This window comes from Haemaphysalis longicornis, unplaced genomic scaffold, assembly GCF_048455015.1.
Source record: "Haemaphysalis longicornis isolate Haplotype H1 unplaced genomic scaffold, Haemaphysalis longicornis Haplotype H1 scaffold_2, whole genome shotgun sequence".
In the NCBI taxonomy this organism is placed as follows: Eukaryota; Metazoa; Arthropoda; class Arachnida; order Ixodida; family Ixodidae; genus Haemaphysalis; species Haemaphysalis longicornis.
Window position 1 is genome coordinate 2434334 of NW_027526295.1, and position 19774 is coordinate 2454107.

At 47.3% G+C, this 19774-nt stretch overlaps 1 pseudogene; it reads right to left on the reverse strand.

The window, feature by feature from the left end:
• Positions 1-19774, reverse strand: part of LOC144166942 (pre-mRNA-splicing factor 18-like) — a 41585-nt pseudogene that overhangs the window by 14689 nt on the left and 7122 nt on the right.

Sequence of the window (19774 nt, forward strand, 5' to 3'; positions counted from 1 at the left end):
TGTGTAATATGCTGGCGCACAAGCCCGGAGCTCCTCAGACTGTGAAGTCTGGAACACATTACTGTGGTTTTTCTACACCTGGAAGAGCACTTATCCAAAGTGCAGCAAAAGGGCTAACCAGGTATTCATTCCTGGGTTCGCGAATAACAAACGTGGCCTCCAGTGATGCCACTTACTTGTTTGCTTGGAGCACCGTGGCCAATTTTTAGTGCAACTCCTAAAACGCTATTTTTGCTCGGCCTCCAGGGCCCAGGGCTAGAGTCCTGGGATTTCATGCTAACGGCCTATGTTTGTGGCCTGGTGGTTATAATTTTTTTCTGTGTGACGAGGAGTTTTTTTCAGCTGCAACACGTTTTCAAATACAAATACTTCGCTATCCATCAAGTTGGTCTAGCATCCAACATGTTCTAGGGTGTGTTCAGATAAGGACAGCCAAAGTGGTGCCATGACCATTTTTTGTTTGAGATTAAACTTTAATACTGTGTAGAGCATTGTACCTTCACCATGGAACTAGCATTAGTTTAGTGAGAAACATCATCGTTGATTTATTAAAAAAATATTTAGAACGCGGTCGGTCCGGGCTACTTTCCACATTGCTTGGTGTGGCAATTTTGGGGTCCTGTAAAACGAAGTGAAATTTTTTTCCGAATTTCCCTAATTTTTTAAACAAACATTTACAAACTTTTCTGCTCCATTTGCGAAAATTGAATTTGCAATAATTACATTTTTTGATAAAATATTTCTCAAACTTAGTAGCGAGAGCAATGACGTTCAAAAGTGCAATCCTAAGAAATTTTTTTTTTACACATCGCCCTACAGGCTAACCCGTATGGTTTTTGAGACGTGTTTACGAGGGGCTGCTGAACACCTCATACTGTGCTCAATGTTCTACTAAGAAAATTTATCAAAATACCGCTTCGTGAAATGCGACAAAAAATGAAAATTTTGAAAAAAGGCCCACATGTCAACGTGATTTTTAAAAAAATCAAGTTTCTCAAATTTTGCGATATTTACACAAAATGGCATTCAATTCCTGAGTATTCTAGAAAGCTTAACATTTGTTGCAATATTTTTGTTCTAATTCAGAAAAATGAGTTCCCATTCAACAAACTTTTTAATGTCCAATCAACGGTTGAGTAGCAGTTCGTAGTGAAAAAGGACATATAATTATGGCTGTTTCTTCATTTTAGAAAACTAAATTGACTGATATAAAGAAAAGTGATCATAGTATTCACATTTACCATCGTTCAACTTGTTAGTTGCAGTAGGTATTAAAATAATTGTGACGTTTCTGAACTTGTTTCTCCCACCCGAGTAAGGCTACCATTTTATTCCTATATCGCCTTGCCCTAGCTGTGTCATATACCCATATGTTTGATTTCTGACGCTGCTTAACCGCACATTATTGGTAATATGCCCCATTTATGAGCAAGCAACCTCGCTGCTGGCACTGAGAATATTTGACATGCAATCATCATAGTCAAATGTGTATTTCCGTTCTACCTGCTTGTATATGCGGAGTGCTAACTGCAAAGTAACTTCGTCTTCCCAATTGACCGTCTTTCAGGCTCCCGGCGATAACAAATAGATGTGCTTCTTGAACATTTTGTTTTCAGCTGTTGGAAAGATAAACTTTTATCCCACTATAAGATCTGACAACCTTTACTTTGGACACTTCAAGGTTAAGGGGAAGCTGCAGTTGTTTAGTTCCAAGCATCTTCAGAGATCCGACATACAGAGGTTAGAAGCTTTGCTTATGCTGTAGGAGTTACTTCCCGACTAAGGTAGATGATACCATTCACCGCAGAGGGAAGGATTGATTGATTGATTGATTGATTGATTGATTGATTGATTGATTGATTGATTGATTGATTGATTGATTGATTGATTGATTGATTGAAACGTGAATTTCGTCCTGCTATATTTTGGCGATGGCGATATCGCCACATTTCAGAACAAAGAAGAGAAAAGCAAAAATGTTCCGCCGGTACTCGGCATCCCGCACCCGCCGCGGTGGCTCAGTGGCTAAAAGGCGTTCTGCTGCTGAGCACGAGGTCGCGGGTTCAATTCCCGGCCGCGCCGGCAGCTTTTCTGATGGAGGCGAAAAGCAAAAACGCCCGTGTGTACGATATTTCGGCGCACGTTAAAGGTACCCAGGTGGTCAGTGGTAAAAATTATTCCGGAGACCCCCACTACGGCGCAACTCATCGCCTGCGTTGCGTCGGCGCGTTAAACCCTACAATCAATTGATCAATCAATCAATCAATCAATCAATCGGCACCCCGTATCCTCCCGGAAATAGCGAACTCAAACGAAATAAATTGAAGGTACACAACATCGAACTCGGACTCGGAAAGGCAGTGATGGTTTTCACCTCTGCTTGTAGACACTTTGAAGATGCTTGGAACTAAACAACTGCAGCTTCCCCTTAACCTTGAAGTGTCCAAAGTAAAGGTTGTCAGATCTTATAGTGGGATAAAAGTTTATCTTTCCAACAGCTAAAAACAAAATGTTCAAGATGCACACCTATTTGTTATCCCCGGGAGCCTGAAAGACGGTCAATTGGGAAGACGAAGTTACTTTGCAGTTAGCACTTCGCATGTACCAGCAGGTAGAACGGAAATACACATTTGACTATGACGATTGCATGTCAAATATTCTCAGTGCCAGCAGCGAGGTTGCTTGCTCATAAATGGGGTATATTACCAATAATGTGCGGCTAAGCAGCGTCAGAAATCAAACATATGGTATATCACACAGCTAGGGCAAGGCGATATAGGAATAAAATGGTAGCCTTACTCGGGTGGGAGAAACAAGTTCAGAAACGTCACAATTATTTTAATACCTACTGCAACTAACAAGTTGAACGATGGTAAATGTGAATACTATGATCACTTTTCTTTATATCAGTCACTTTAGTTTTCTAAAATGAAGAAACAGCCATAATTATATGTCCTTTTTCACTACGAACTGCTACTCAACCGTTGATTGGACATTAAAAAAGTGTGTTGAATGGGACCTCAATTTTCTGAATTATAACAAAAATATTGCAACAAATGTTAAGCTTTCTAGAATACTCAGGAATTGAATGCCATTTTGTGTAAATATCGCGAAATTTGAGAAACATGATTTTTTTAAAATCACGTCGAAATGTGGGCCTTTTTTCAAAATTTTCATTTTTTGTCGCATTTCACGAAGCGTATTTTGATAAATTTTCTTAGTAGAACATTGAGTACAGTATGAGGTGTTCAGCAGCCCCTCGTAAACACGTCTCAAAAACCATACGGGTTAGCCTGTAGGGCGATGTGTGAAGAACATTTTTTTAGGATTGCCACTTTTGAACGTCATTGCTCACGCTACTAAGTTTGAGAACTATTTTCTCAAAAAATATAAAAATTGCAAATTCAATTTTCGCAAATGAAGCAGAAAAGTTTGTAAATGTTTGTTTAAAAAATTAGGGAAATTCGGAAAAAAATTTCACTTCGTTTTACAGGACCCCAAAATTGCCACACCAAGCAATGTGGAAAGTAGCCCGGACCGACCGCGTTCTGAATATTTTTTTAATAAATCAACGATGATGTTTCTCACTAAACTAATGCTAGTTCCATGGTGAAGGTACAATGCTCTACACAGTATTAAAGTTTAACCTCAAACAAAAAATGGTCATGGCACCACTTTGGCTGTCCTTATCTGAACACTAGAAGTAAAATGTGACACAGAGAGGAACCAGGCAGCCATGTTTGCTATATTCACTCCCTGGGCTCACAATTTTCTGCCGTCGGGAGAGCGTGGACACGCCGCAGCGACCATCTCACCCGGACGTACTCCATGAGCAGCATGCTCTTGAGGATGCGCACCAGGTGCTCGAGTAAGTCCCCGAGGATGGAGCTTTTGCGGAGCCGTCTGGCCGTACGTGGCCGACGCCAGCTTACCCTGCATCGGCCGTGCGTTCAGCCGCTCCCCCCACTGCTGCAGGATGAACTTGGCAGAGACTGAGGCAAGGAGGGCGGGATATCATCTATGTACAGCAGAATATGCCCGAGTCACGAATGACGAGGCATCGTTACACAGCAGAGGGAACGTCCTCTTTGACGCTCAGTGATGAATGGACCTTACCCAGACAAGCTGTACAATATGAAAGCTTCGCAAATACCAGCCGAGTTTCAAGAGATGACGCGGAGATGTTGCAGGACGAAGGAGACATATACACATAATGTACAATACCGCTCAGACACCTGATGGTACCACCGGTGGGGACACCTAATGAATTCATGCGCAAAAACATCCTGTTTGTCGTCATGTCTAAGGGAGCAGCCAAGCTAGGGAGCAGCCGCTACTACATTATGAGTTGTGCCTCAAGGCTCTACACTAGGACCACTATAATTTTTATTGACGTAAATAATTTATCTGCTTCCTTTGTTCTTCAGTCGTTTGTTTGCTGATGAAATGTCTTTCTGAACATTAACAAACGGCGAACGTCGGGAACAAAACGCTTCACCACTTTGCTACGCTTGCCTCGCATTCTATACCAATGCCTTCGCTTGTGCTGTGCAGCTCTTGCACTAACGAGGCACAGATCTGGCCCAGACCGGTACGACTCCTGTGAAGCGATTGGACGTTGACACTGGTGCAGTGAATGCCTACAGGAGAAGGGAGTGCGCGGCACTGAGTGGCAACCCCCCGGAAGAAGACCTCCATTGCGAAGCGTTCCACTGATCCCTTCCCTGAACCGTGCCAGGTGCAGTGGGACAGCAGTCCAGGGGTCGAAAGGCAGCTTTTCTGGAGAGAAAGGCGTGCCCTTCCCCACCTAACCTTGAGTGCAGAGAGTATTATCTCGGCGTCCTTAGCCTTCTTTCTGCGCTATGTGCTGCAGGGGGGGGGGAGGCAGTGAGAGGGACGTAATATGGCAAGTTGGGCTAGTTGGTGCAGATTAAGATTCGTGGTGGAAAACAGCGCAAGGAACACTGGGACAAAAAGGAAGAGTGGACGACGCACTCTTCCTTTTTATCCCTGTGTTTCTTGCGCGGTTTTTCACCATGAATCTTATTGAGAGGGAGAAACACGTATGAAAACGGCACCACTGCCTTACGGAGACAACTGTGGCAGAGCTGGAAACGCTCACACTCTTCCCCGGCACAAGACCGTCCGGGAAAGAGGGCGCTGCACAAAACCGGTGAAAGCCACAGACTGCAACAGGTTCGCGGTAAGACAAAAACAGAGCCTACTAGGCTTCATGTGGGGAAAAGGAGCCACCCAAGCATACAGTTAAACGGGGTAGGATGGACATAAAAAAAATCAAACTAACAAGCCGTATGGACATTCCTTTTTCTTTAATTCGAGCACGCACGCGGAGAGGCAGAATCCCGTGAGCTCAGCAAAGCAAAGACTGCGGTATCTCCAGCCAGCCCCTGGTTCGGCTGATGGGTATTTGGGGCCGAAAAAATGTTAAACAATCGTTTTCTGAAAAATGGCGTTTTCGCCATCCGCGGCCATTTTTCTATCAATTTGCAAATTTTTTTATCAAAAGGCACTCTATTCCATTGCAAATACCGTTTTAAAGTGCACGTTACAGCTAGCATTCTGCTGACGGATATCTCAGCAACCAGAGCAGGTATTATGGTAATTTGTTTTGCTTCTGATACCTAAATGTGTAGAGAATACAATATTGGAAAGAAATTTTACAAATGGAGGCGCTGAAAAATTATTATTGTGTTCAATTGACACAATCAGTGAGCGATTTCTGAGTGAGTGCAGGAGGAGTGAATTTTAGTGTGTTGTAAAACGACCAAGAAAAGCTAGATCAAAAAGTTCTTCCAACGTTGTATTCTTTACCCATGTTGCTACTGCCATTCTGTATGGAGTGCTTATTTTGTAACTGTGAACAAAAATACTAAATAATAACCATTATCTCTAAAAATATAAATTGAAAAAATGTAAATGAAGATTTCAAATCAGCACAGAAAATTCCACAATGCTGTTCAGTTTCATTAAATTTCGTAGTACAAAAAAAATAACTCTAAGACCAGTCTACCCTTTCAAAGGCCCAGGGCTGCTGCAATCGCTGCACACAGCTCCAGAGCAAGCAAGAGCCAGCGCATACATAGCAGTGGCTGGGACGGTGTCATCTATCACCCTCCCTGTCTCGTGTTTCGTTTGCCCTGGCCATCACATGCACATTCTAGTTATACAGCACCAGTACTGGTGCGAGAATGCTCTGAACAACACTCTGTGCACAGTCCCCGCACGGGGCACCTTGAGTATTCATGGTGACGGTGAGCAGCGACACCGCGGACCCCGAGCTCCCAACATAAGCCGTGTCCAACCGTGGCGAGGTGTTTAAAGGTGAAGGGTAGAAGCCGTAAACGGTGGCCGTCGGAGCCTTGGTCAAGCTCCGGCCGATGGGCTCCCTGCCTGTCTACCAGGCAGGGGGCTCCGGGACCTCTTTGACTACCAGGGTAAGGTCAAAGGAGAAAGTACCCCCGTCTCCCTGCTTTCCAATGTATCACATGGCATTTTCCAAACCCCCCCCCAAACGTGATCGGCCCCCGAAAAGGGGCCGCACCGAAGCTACATTCCCACCCTTGCCAACAATTGCAGCCCAAAAGCCAGATAACTATCCGCGATTCTTGATTGTTGAATCTCTTGACAAGTCGAATCCCATCTCCTCCCAGTCAGTGTTCCTTATCACCAAATTCCTTGAGGGCATCCTGGGCAAGTCTTTCAAAGCCAAGAAACTGAGAACCGGCGAAGTCCTGGTCGAGGTGAACACTCACCAGCAAGCCACAAGCCTCCTTACCCAGAATCGCATGGCAGATCTGGACATCAGAGTCACACCCCACCGTAGCCTCAATAGCTCTCAGGGTGTGATTTCTGAGCCAGATCTGATAAATGAGACAGAAGCCGATCTGCTCGAAGGTCTGAAGGGCGAGGGCGTGACGGCAGTGAGGCGCATCACCATGCGGCGAGATAATAAGCAAATCATGACAAAGCATATAATCTTAACATTTGACCGTTCCTCACTCCCCGAATCCATCAAAGCAGGTTTCATTCATTGTTCTGTCCGGCCGTACATCCCGAACCCGCGGCGCTGTTTCAAGTGCCAACGGTTCGGGCATGGCACCACCTCCTGTCGTGGAAAAACAACGTGTGCGAAATGTTCATCGCAGGATCATGAGACAGATAACTGCCAGGCTGAACAATTAATGTGCAGCAACTGTCATGGACCTCATGCTGCGTACTCCCGCACGTGTGAAAGGTTCCAGATGGAAAAGAAAATAATCAACCTCAAAATCACTGAAAACATCACCTTCCCAGAGGCGCGGAAGAGGTTCGCCTCTTTCCCTCTGGGGAGGTACGCCGACGCAGCTCGCCGGGGGGCGGAGCGGCGTCTGGTTTCCACAGGGACCCAGTTCAGTGAGTCTGACCTGGTCCCTCCGCCGCCCCCCTCTGGGTTGCCTCTGGCAGCCCAATCCGTCGCCACGCCGCTTGCTGAGGCAGCAGCGGTTGTGGTGACATCTTCTGTAGGGACCGGTGCCGCTCCCGCCTCTGTCTCCCCGTCCTCCAGTGTGTTGGAGGGTACCGAGGTGATGGACACCACGGGCCCCGCACCGGTTCCCACCGCACCGCCCGTGCCGCCTTTGCCGCCCCGGACGCCCTCGGCGGTGGCGGCTCAAGCGAAGGGCTCCCGAGGGGGGGCCAAGTCCGGGGGGCCCGGTCCGTCGGGCAACCCTCGGACATCCGACGACGACATGGATGTCGGGCCGTTCCTGCCTGCAACGCAGCGCAAGGAACGCGTCCCGACGCCAAAGCCTTCTGACAAGCCAAGAAAGGCGAGAGTCACAGCCCCGAAAGACGACACATAAACACACACACTCCAGTAGCTCTAACACTAAATAATGGGAAGAGAAAACATAATTCAATGGAACTGTAGAGGCCTTCTTAAAAATCTTGATGACGTATATGAGATTCTGCATGCCAATCAGCCAAGTGTAATGTGTGTTCAGGAAACACACCTGAATTCCAAGAACACAAATTTCTTGAACAGTTACTTGATATACAGAAAGGACAGGGATGGCTGCACGCACTCTTCTGGGGGTGTGGCCATAATTGCTCGGAAATCCTTAGCATGCCACCCTGTCGCTCTGAACACTGTCCTTGAGGCTGTGGCAATTCGAACAATAATATTTAATAGGTTGATAACGGTATGCTCCATATACATTCCTCCTGATGTTGCACTTTCAAGCTCTGACTTCGAGGCACTGGTTGACCAGCTGCCCGAACCATACATTCTTACAGGCGACCTTAATGCTCACAACTCTCTTTGGGGCTCCTCCAGAACGGATGCCCGAGGTCGCCTGGTAGAGAAATTTCTTACATCTTCAGGAGCATGCCTTTTCAACAATAAACAGCCTACATACCATAACATAGGACACAACACATACTCATGTCTTGACTTGGCGATTGGCTCCGCAGTTCTCTTTCCTCTCCTCGAGTGGGGTGTGGGCACTGACCCATACGGTAGTGACCACTTCCCCACCTCACTCACATACATAGGTAAAGGCCCATGCAGTCCATCTTCCCATAATAGGTTCAATGAAGCACGAGCTAACTGGAATACATTTACAGAGACATCCAAACTACACCACACATCCATAGGACACCTACACGTCGAAGAAGCTACCCAACTCCTCACGGCGCACATCCTCGACGCCGCCGAAAAGTCTATTCCCCACGCCTCTGGTGCCCCGCGCAACCAGCGGAGGCCGTGGTGGAATGAGGACTGTAGGCGGGCGCGAGAGGCCCAGAACAAGGCGTGGGGTATCCTTCGTCGGTACCCCACGTCGGGAAACCTCCTCTTGTTCAAACGGGCCAAGGCGCTAGGAAAACGTGTACGCCGTGAGGCAAAACGAGAGAGTTGGCGTACATTCATAACATCAATTAACTCCTACACAGACACACGGAAAGTATGGACCCGAATACGCAAACTGAAGGGACATCAAACACACAGCCTGCCTCTGGTCAGTACAACAGGGGACACACTTGAAGACCAGGCTGACACACTCGCACAACACTTCCAACACGTTTCGAGTTCAGCACACTACACAAACACTTTCATGAAACACAAACTCGTGGCCGAAAATAAGCCTTTACGTGACAATGACACGTCAGCCACTTCTTATAACTCGGAGTTCACAATTCATGAGCTGAGGGGTGCTCTGAGCACGTGCAAACCCTCAGCTCCAGGCCCAGACAACATTACATATACAATGATACAGAACTTACACACAGACACTCTTGTAACACTTCTTCACCTTTTCAACAAGATATGGCTTTCGGGGCACATTCCAAAGTCTTGGAGGGATGCCATAGTTGTAGCATTCTTGAAAGAAGGGAAGGACCCTTCTTCTCCTGCTAGCTATCGACCTATTGCCCTGACCAGCTGCCTGTGCAAGCTTCTCGAGAAGATGATAAACCGGAGGCTCGTGTACTTTTTGGAGTATAACGGCCTTCTCGAGAGCTGCCAGGCAGGCTTCAGGGCGGGGCGATCCACGAATGATCAACTTGTGGCACTAGAGTCGTATATTAAGGATGCCTTCGTGCATAAACAGTTCTGTTTAACTGTGTTTTTCGACCTAGAAAAGGCCTATGACACCGCTTGGCGTTATGGGATCCTTACTGACCTGAAGTCATTCGGTGTTTCTGGTAGTATGTTTAACACCCTTGCTAGCTATTTGTCGGAGAGAACCTTTCGCGTCAGAGTTGGTTCTGCACTGTCAAAGGTACACGTGCAAGAAAATGGCGTGCCGCAAGGCGGAGTTCTAAGCTGCACTCTCTTCGTAGTAAAAATGAACTCCCTTGGGAAGGCACTGCCGCCTACAATTTCTTACTCCATGTATGTAGATGACGTGCAGATATCTTTTAAATCATGTAATATGTCCATCTGCGAACGTCAAGTCCAGCTCGGCGTCAAGAAGCTTGCCGGCTGGGCAGACAAGAATGGTTTTAAATTGAATCCTGTAAAAAGCTCCTGCGTTGTGTTCTCTAGGAAGCGCGGGGTCCATATAGACCCAGACATTACTCTTAACAGCGTGTCGATTCCTGTGCACAAGGAACACAAGTTTTTAGGCATTTTATTCGACGAAAAGCTTACATTCATCCCGCATATCAAACAGCTCAAATGCAAATGCTTAAAAACAATGAATATTCTTAAGGTCCTCTCACATCAATCTTATGGGGCCGACAAACAACTCCTGATGCGCCTTTACACGGCCTTGGTGGGGTCTCGGCTCGACTATGGCAGTGTCGTGTATGGCTCTGCTACAAAAACAGCACTGAAAATGCTCGACCCAGTGCTGCATCTTGGCCTTCGCCTCTCATGTGGCGCATTCCGCACTAGCCCTGTTGAAAGTCTTTATGTCGAGTGCGACAAATGGTGCCTAGGGCATCAGCGGGAGTATGTTGACCTGTTGTATGCATCCAAGATCGTGTCTCTGACTAACCATCCTTTTAATCCCACCATGAACGATATCTCAAATTTACAACTCTTTTTAAACAGGCCATCGATTCCCTTACCGTTCTCTCTCAGAGTTAGGGAGGAGGCTTCTGCACTCAATGTCCCCCTTTCTGACACACACAAGACACCCATTCATAATTTCATCGCACCATGGCATCTTCGTTCTGTATCATGCGACTTGTCATTCACTCTTGTAGAAAAAAATAGGGTACCCAGGAATGCAATTCTGCAGCACTTCCTGTTCCTGCAGGACAAGTACAGGTGTGCAGAATTCTATAGCGACGCGTCGAAAACTGGTTCTACAGTATCTTGTGCAGCGCACGGACCAAATTTTAGAGTCAGCAAAACAATGAATTTTCATAACAGTATTTACACGGCAGAAGCATATGGCATTTTACTCGTTTCAAACCACATCATCAGACACAAAATTCCCAAGTCCATTGTGTACACAGACTCTCAAAGCGTTGTACGGGCACTGTCATTAGGAAGGTCATCTAAAAACTATGTTATAAATGCTCTTTTTAAGGTACTAATGTCTGCATATGCCTCAAATCTTGAAATAACTATATGCTGGGTACCAGGGCATTGTGGAATCCCTGGTAATGAGGCCGCCGACCAAATGGCTGCTGATGCTGCTCTCATGACTACGGTTGACATTACAACAGTACCTTACACCGACCTAAAGACACACATCAGACGACAGCTTCGTAACACATGGCAATCACACTGGAGTCAACAAACAGACAACAAACTACACGTAATAAAACCACAACTGGGACGCTACATAACTGACTCACACAACAGATACACTGAAGTCGCCCTGGCTAGGCTGCGGATAGGCCACACACATGCGACGCACTCCCACCTGCTCACTGGAACTTCGGGACCCACGTGTAGCAGGTGTGGAAAGGGCCTATCCGTAGTCCACATACTAATCACATGCAAGGCACTTGACACAACACGACACAAACATTTCCCTGAATTATACAGACGACACATCCCTTTGCACCCATCACATTTTTTAGCCGACGAACCCATGTTTTCTAGTCAGCGTGTTTTCAAGTTTTTAGCTGAGGTGAACTTTCTGCAGCTCTTGTCATATCACGTATAATCACCCTGGCCCTATACACCAGCCATCTCCATTGTCTTTTGTTTAGCATCACTTTTACTTTTAGTCAAATGTTTTAGTATGTACGGTCTCATCACAATTCAGTAACTTCTTCTTTGGCGCTCTTTGCCCGTAGTCGGCCTTGCGCCAATAAAACCCAACCATCATCATCATCATCATCAACTCTGTGCACAGTGCCGAAAAGGACAGAGTAGGAACTGCTGTGTGCACCGTGTGGTGGAATGTGTCGACAACTCATGCACCAAACTATTCACACAGAGACCGGCCCAGGTTGAATAGAAGACACCAGCCTATGCCTAGGGGGGGGGGGGGTCAAGAAATAGGACCAGCCAACCTCAGTTGCCACTAGCCTCCTCTTCATACCATGTCACAACGTTTCAGCCACCCTTATGAGGTGCTTGAAGCAACCTGCTTCAATCGCCTTCGGGATACCAATTCAGCGAAGAATTAGCTTGCCAGGTCTTCAGGGCACGTGTGCTGCATCCCCCTTTTCGGACAGCAGGGTAGGCAGCTTGTGAGGCAGTCTAATTACATGCCTTAAGGAACACCAACTGGGATGGCGCAGTGCCCATCACAGCCGACAATAACATCGTAGCCGATATGCTAACAATCAAAATTTTAGAAAAGAAAAATACACAGTATTATTATAAACATCAGATGGTTTCAAAAGTAAGAAAAGGCATCCGCACAACTACTAAATTATACACAACATTGAAACGAAATAACAAGCCATTTTGTTATATGTAGCATTATTATGCAAAAAGGGAGCAGGCATCGCTTTTAGTTTAGAGAGGAAATCAGCCTGTATTGTGGTTGTTGATTTTGATGCTACCTCCCCAAAGCAGTCTCCACTGCTGGCTTCGTTTGAATTTGAACGGGTCTTAATATGGAGTACTGCCAATGCACTTTACATAAGTACCTTGACTCAATCTGAACCCTGCGCTTCCCCCCCATTTGGTGAGAAGCGTACCTATATGCCCTCGATGGTGAGGCTGTCAGTGTCGACCTTGACATTGTGCCATCCTCGGTCTTGCCCTGTGACCAGAAGATCTCTTCCAGGTAGATCTGGTCCAGCTTCACCATGGCCTCCTGCATGTTCACAAATGGTGACAACCGTCAAGCACCACCGGCTCGATTGAGAGCTGGATAACCTCTTGGCAAAGGGGGCGATTGTAAAAAGTGCACCAACTGTTGTTTGTTGGCCACCTTTTTTTACGCAGTGTTGAAGACATAACCACAAACTAAATCAGCTCTGGTCGATTTTCTTGCGGGAGGCCTGATGCGCAATGAATATGGTTCACAGCACCGCTGTGAAGCAAAGCCCGCTCCAGACAACGCGAAAATCAATTCTGAAATATGAAACATTTGGGGTATAATGGACCAAAGCAACCTTTCGGCTATGGAACACCCTGTAGTGCACGGGTCTGGATTACTTATGACCCCCTGAACATCTTTAATGGATGGACACATCAGAAAAATGACCATTGTGGCTGCAATAGAATTCCTGTCTTAGGAAAGCAGTTCTAACAACGCCAGTGTACACAAGTGGGTCTATTTTTTTCTGAGCAGAACTAAGTTCTGGAGACACATTGAGTGTAAAAGCGGTGTTTCTGTCACTTCAGCTGAGACCCTTGACCAGTTTAAAAAAACCTGGGCGTCACCTCGTGACCTGGAAGTCGTTGCAGAGGCCCCTGTCCACTTCTGGCTACAGGATCTCGAGCCTCCGGAGTCGGTGGAACGACTCCGTCTCCGTGTCGCCAAACAGCAGGATGGGCTCCGAGCGGTCCCGAAGGCGCCGAATCACCTGCAACAATCAGGCAGAAAAATTACTCACACAGACAGAAAGTCTGATGCTTTTTACGGGGTTAGTGTCCAATGTTCTCAAGTGAACAGATCAGCCGTGATCAAGGATGGATTCTCGGAGTGTAAAAGTGGAAAAACATCCTCTCCCATTGCAGTTACAGAAGACGGAATGAGGCTCTTCTTATGCTTAGACACTGCTCTGTTAGAAGACACACACTCACACAATCACACCACCCGCCGTAACAGTGTGCAACGAGGTTGTTTCGAAGCACTTTCTTTCCACAAGATTGCACTCGCTTGTGGGTGCACCTCCTGCGCAGACCCAGCACGGCCATCGACTGCTCCTATTGGAACACTCCTCCCGTTCTTTTATGCAACTGCTGAAAGAGCACTGCTGTTCAGCCTCAGTGCCCCAGGGGCAGAGGTGCGGGTTTTGACGCAAACTCTAGCATAATCAAAAGTTTTGCATGGCCCGAGATTTTTTCTTTTTAGGGGCTAAGCTCCTCTTGCTCGGGCCCTGTCCCGTCCCTCGTAGCGCCGTGTACATACCGCTGATGATGATTGTGGCATGATGCCCTTTGGGATTGGCCAACGAAAAATTGGACGAAGAGGTCATAACGTTCAATGCGTTCGTTGGTACCCAAAAAGGAGGAGAGGAAGAAGAAGAGGTTGTCGTTCGTCTTCTGCGAGCTCAAGACACGTACCGGGAATACGCGACACAAGATGCTCAGCAGAAGGCGACGGCCACGGAGGCCTAAATGTCACACACCGAATTTGCCAACTTACCCATGGAGATTCTCATAGTCCTAACAAGCTCCGACGTCGTCGGCGGGCTTGTCAACGGAGCGGTGGGAAGTCTCCAGCTTTGCGAGCCAGGAGGGGTGGTCTTGACATGGCGGCGCCCGGTTTCGATCCCACGACTCTCTGGCCGCGACGGGAGGTACGTGGCGCTCTTCCCACTGCGCTACAAACCGAGACGCGAGCATTACTGCGAACGCGCCTTATGTCCTTCACTCATTCAGATGGTGCGCGCTGTCAAGAAGACCTATAACAACGTGTCGAGTGCCATTGGCGCGGCGGCGCCCGGTTTCGATCCCACGACTCCCTGGCCGCGACGGGAGGTACGTGGCGATCTTCCTACTGCGCTACAAACCGACACGCGAGCATCGCTACGAACGCGCCTTATGTCCTTCACTCATTCAGATGGTGCGCGCCGTCAAGAATACCTATAACATGTCGAGTCTTTATATGATGTGTGGGCGAATGTTTCACGGTTTTACCGATAAGCTTCGCCCCTCTTATCATCATTGGCTTCATGGAGATGGCGGGATTTTTTACCATGAACTTCCACTTTGGCTCAGCTCTATGCGTTCTCCTCGTGGTTTGTTATTTTTTAGGTTGGATTAGGGGCGCAAGCGTTGCACGTCAACCCCTTTCTGCATCACACCGGAAGTTGTGCCCACCTATCTCGGAGGGATATATCGCTCACACTGCACTCGCGACGCCCCTCTTTCCTGGGCAGCGCTTGCGGGTCGTCCTCTTCCTCCTTCTTCTTGAGGAGGCTGAAGGCCACTGCAAAAGAACATCAGGAGCAGCACCCGTGGGGAGCGACACACACACCACGGTCTCCCCAACCACGGTGCAGGGACGTGGCTCTTGAAACAATTTATTGTATTTTTATGTAAACTCTGCGAAACTTGTCAGTCTTGCTGCTCTTTTCCTGATTTCAAATACGCCACCTTTTTTCAGTTCATCTATTAGTTACCGACATAATGAGAGATAATATGTCGTTTTTTTAGGGACAATAGACAAAACAATGTTGGTAATAAAAGAGTAGTATTTATATTTTCAAATAGTATGAACCCTGGTGAATACCAGGTTTTTATGTTTTTTATATTTATATTTTTCATTTCCAGTATTTCAATTTTCCAATAGTATGAACCCTGGTTAATGCCAAAGCAAAGCAGGTTTTGTGATGCACCACATGGAACTAATTTTACGGCTCATTAAACTTTGGTGGTTGAAATGGGCATTCAAAATGGCTCCTAGCCACTGGTGCAACAAAAGTTTAATGAGCTGTAAAATGTGTCGCAAAATAGTGCATCAAAAAACCGCTTCTCTTATTGCATTCACCAGGGTTTATAGTATTGAAAAATATAAAGATTGCATTAAGAGGGGCTTGCGTTTGGGCTGGTTGGTATTCCATAACGCTCATCTTAATAGCAAAAAGAAAAATGCGCGGACACTGAAGGCAAGGACAATCGCTACTGCCAACTGAAATTATTGAATCAGGGCGAAATTTATAGCAGAAAACATACACGAGATACAGAAAAGTCTACGATTATACACAGATTAAAATAACGGAATGGCTTGGTGCTGTCCCACACGTGTCAGTCATTACCACGACAAGTTCTTTTTTAAGAACGCTGCCTCCTTATCGGAGAAGGCTACCACACTCGAAATCGCCTAGTTGCATTTAAGCAGCCTCCACTATCTCACGCATGCGCTGATCAGAGTCGTGAAACAATATCAGAGTTTGTAAAGTATGGCTCCCACTTTGGGCATTCACCGCAATGAGTCGACAGGTTCGCATGCTTTCTTTTGGGTACGTTATTTTGATGTTCCTGTACCTGGAGTTGACGCACCGTGCCGTCTGCCCTACATATACCCTTCCGCAGGCTAACGGTACACGGTACACAACCCCTCTATCGCATTTCACGTACATATTTTGGTGTCCAACGTTACAGCCAGTATATTCTTTTTGTACCTTTGCCGAGCCTCTCGAGATTGATTGGTGCGGACATTACAACGCGAACGCCAGTCCTCTGCCCTATTTTCTTTAGCCCATGTGCGATGCCGTGCAAATATGGTATAACCGCTGTCTTACGGCGCTCGTCATGCGAACTTGTTTCGGTCGCTTTTACTGCCTGTTTCACACGCCTGCGTACAGCCTTAACGACTGCCAAAATGACGTGTTAAGGATACCCTGATCGTCTCAGCCGAGATACCGGCGCCTTCACAGCACTCTGCACGTGATGGACACAGGATTTCTTCAGAGCATTGCTGAAGCACATCGTTGCTACTGAGCGTTTCACAAGTTTGGTGTTTGCAGAGCTAAATGGAAAGAGGGTCTTCTGGCTGCGGGGTGAGTAACTCTAGCAAACCTGGTTGTCCGAAGACATGACGCTCATGTCCAAGAACGTGAGAGCGTTACCTTCCGGGACTTCGTGAGTTATCTGAAGTGCTTTCAGTCAATTTTCGAACACTGTCACTGTTGACCGCACATCATTGTCAAAGCTAGACGCACCCGTACGATGGACAACCAACAAATCATCCACAAACCTCTACACTTAATCGACATTTGTTGATATCAATCTAACGGACAGCACCCGGTCGATCAGGCCCAGAAAAAAACTCCCCCCACCTCCCCGAAGGGGATCGTGCGGAAATGCGAATGCATTGGGTGCACCGATGAGTGCGCTGCGGCAAGCAGTAACGGAGAGAGGCGTGTGCTTCACTGCATTTATATACATTTTCCGAGGGCAGCGAGCGGAGAGAGGGTACGCGGAGAGGAGAGAGAGACCCGCACAACACGCCCGCCCCGCGCGGAGGCTCTCTCTCCCGCCGAGCTCCGCGATGCGAGCGCCCTCCCCTTGCCCTCCGCTACTCCCGCCCGATCTACCACCTGCTCCAGTTGCTAGGCGCGCCACAGCTGTTGCTAGGGGCGAGGAGGAGCGCGGAGAGATAACACTTGCGGGCGCACGCCGACGGAGCACGACAACCCCCGACTAAGAAATGCATTCGCATGACGACGACGACGACGAAGGCAGAACTACGATGCGCGCGCTCACGCGCGCTCGCGCTGGAGGAATGCAGGCGCACGCCGACGGAGCACGACAACCCCCGAATAAGAAATGCATTCGCATTTAAAAGATCGCTCAGCACTGGAGCAACACAAGACCCTATACAGACACCCTTTTTTTCATGAACGTTTTGCCGTTCCAGAAAACATAGGTGGACTGCAGATACATCAAGAACAGGACGAGAAACCCTTGCATCGGTACTCCACTTTCGTTTTAATAATACTAATGAAACTTTATGTCTTTTCCATATTCACAGATACAAATACATAAACACAGATACAGAAAAAAGAACCGCGGAAAAAGCTGTCATAGACAGCTTGACGAGGCTGCAGCCCCCTTTGAAAGGCTATTACACCAAACTGAAAGATGCATTCTTCGACACACTCCAGGACTCGGTCATGTGGCAGGGAGTAATAAAGTTATCTGATATCTACAGAAAAACTATTAAATGTGCAGTGGGAGCGATGCGTCACGAAGTCACAGACATCTTCGGAGTTTCTGGTATGAAAGGGATCCCCAACATCAAACAGATGAAGGTGTTTCTCTAGAAACTGACCTACGGCTTTCTTCCACGTGTGCCGTTCCGACACCGTCACTCGAAAAGGTATCCCTCCTTATGTGTCTTCACAGCAAAAAACATGTCTATCCCAAGTTGATGTCTACCCTGATCAGTTCATTTCTTCCCATAGCTTGCGAGCCTTCGCCTTGACAGTTCCTAGCGAAACATCACATCGTGCGAACGTTACACCATCATTCGCTGTCATTGCCTCCTCAAAGAACAAGCCATGCGAAAAAAAATCCCAAACCGACCTTCTTTGCCGGACGGGACTACGCACATGTTCTGGTGTTTTAGATACAACACAACGCATTTAACTGGTAACTGGTGACGGAAAGGATCTCGATGCAACAGAACGTCTACGCCTTCCCAGATATACCGGTCCCTCTCGCTTTCCGATGCTGCACTAGCCACTCTCCGCACTAGGGATAGCAGCTTAGGTCCGGACAACACAGGTTCCATAGCTCACTTTGCTCCTAGGCTGAGCGTGCGTCGAACATGGCCAGGTAGAGTAATGTCCTCTGAAGTGTGGATGGTGCTGCTTAACGCCTGCGTCTTCTGAGGGCGATTCATGCGAAGTAAGACGAGAGACGACATCCAGAGGCTTTCCGCAGTCCGGTCGATCTGTGCACAATAGTTTGTACCGTGCCCGAATCGCTGGCATAAAATCAGCGCCGTGGGTTTGGGATGTAGGGGCGGAATGAGGAACGGATAAAACCTGCATTTATATGTTGCGGAATTGCTGAGCGATTAAAGGTCAAGATGGTGTGCTTGGCGGGAATCTCCGGCGGCACCCTGATTCCTCAAGCCCGCAAGGAGATCCGCATCCGTTTCGTTCAAAAGGTCTGGCTCAGAGATCCCAGCCTGGGAGCTGTTGATAATCCGGTGGGGTGTGACCCTTATGTCCAGATCAGACAGTGGAGTTTGAGCAAGAAGCTTTGTGCCCTGCTGTTTGTCGTTTACCTCGACAAGGTCCTCACCAGTCCTTTGTTTTCTTGCCTTTTAAGATGTTCCTATTATGGTGTCAAGATATTTTGCAATCAAGAACACTGAATGCGATGGAAGAGGTTGGGCTAGTTCGAGAGATTCCATCACAAGAAATCAAGAAAACGTATCTGCTTCAGGAAAGGTTAAGCATGGGACCGATCACCGATTAGGGACCGATCACGTTTGGGGGGGGGGGTAGAAAATACCATATAGCATAGAATTAAAGCAGGGAGACGGGGGTAATTTCTTCGGCAGCCTTCCCCTGAAAGCTGAAGAGGCCCCGGAGGTCCCTCCTTGGTAAACAGAGAGGGAGCCCCTCCGCCGGAGCTTGACCTGGGCTCCGACGGCCACCGTACATGGTTACTACCCTTCACCATACAACACATCGCCACGTTTGCTTCCCGCCTATGTTTGGGGGCTCGGGGTCCGCTGTATCGCCAATACCGTGACCAAGATTACTCAAGCTGTCCCCCTTGCGGGGACCCTCATTGACCACTAATCGACATAATTCACTTTTTTCGGCCTCAATTCGGATCAATTCACCTGTATCAGCTTTCATTTTATTCCATCCTAATCCACCTAATTCATATTATACTCCATTATATTCCGCATACCCCTACCTTAATTCACCCTAGTTTATTCAATTCATCCTGTTGCACCTGAATACATTAAAGTCAATGTCTAGTGCTTCATAAAACCATCTTTATTCATAATAATCAGCAACAATATATGCTATTTCAGTGCTCTAAGTAATCAGAACGTACCTCAGCCCCACCATACTGACAAATATGATAAATCATCAATCAACCATTATCTTTGATAGTGTGTCATTATTGCAGTAATTGTGTCCCGGAACATATCCATGAGCAGACATGCACCAGGCTACTCTTGTTTGGCCACCGGGAAGGGTTCCCATTTATATC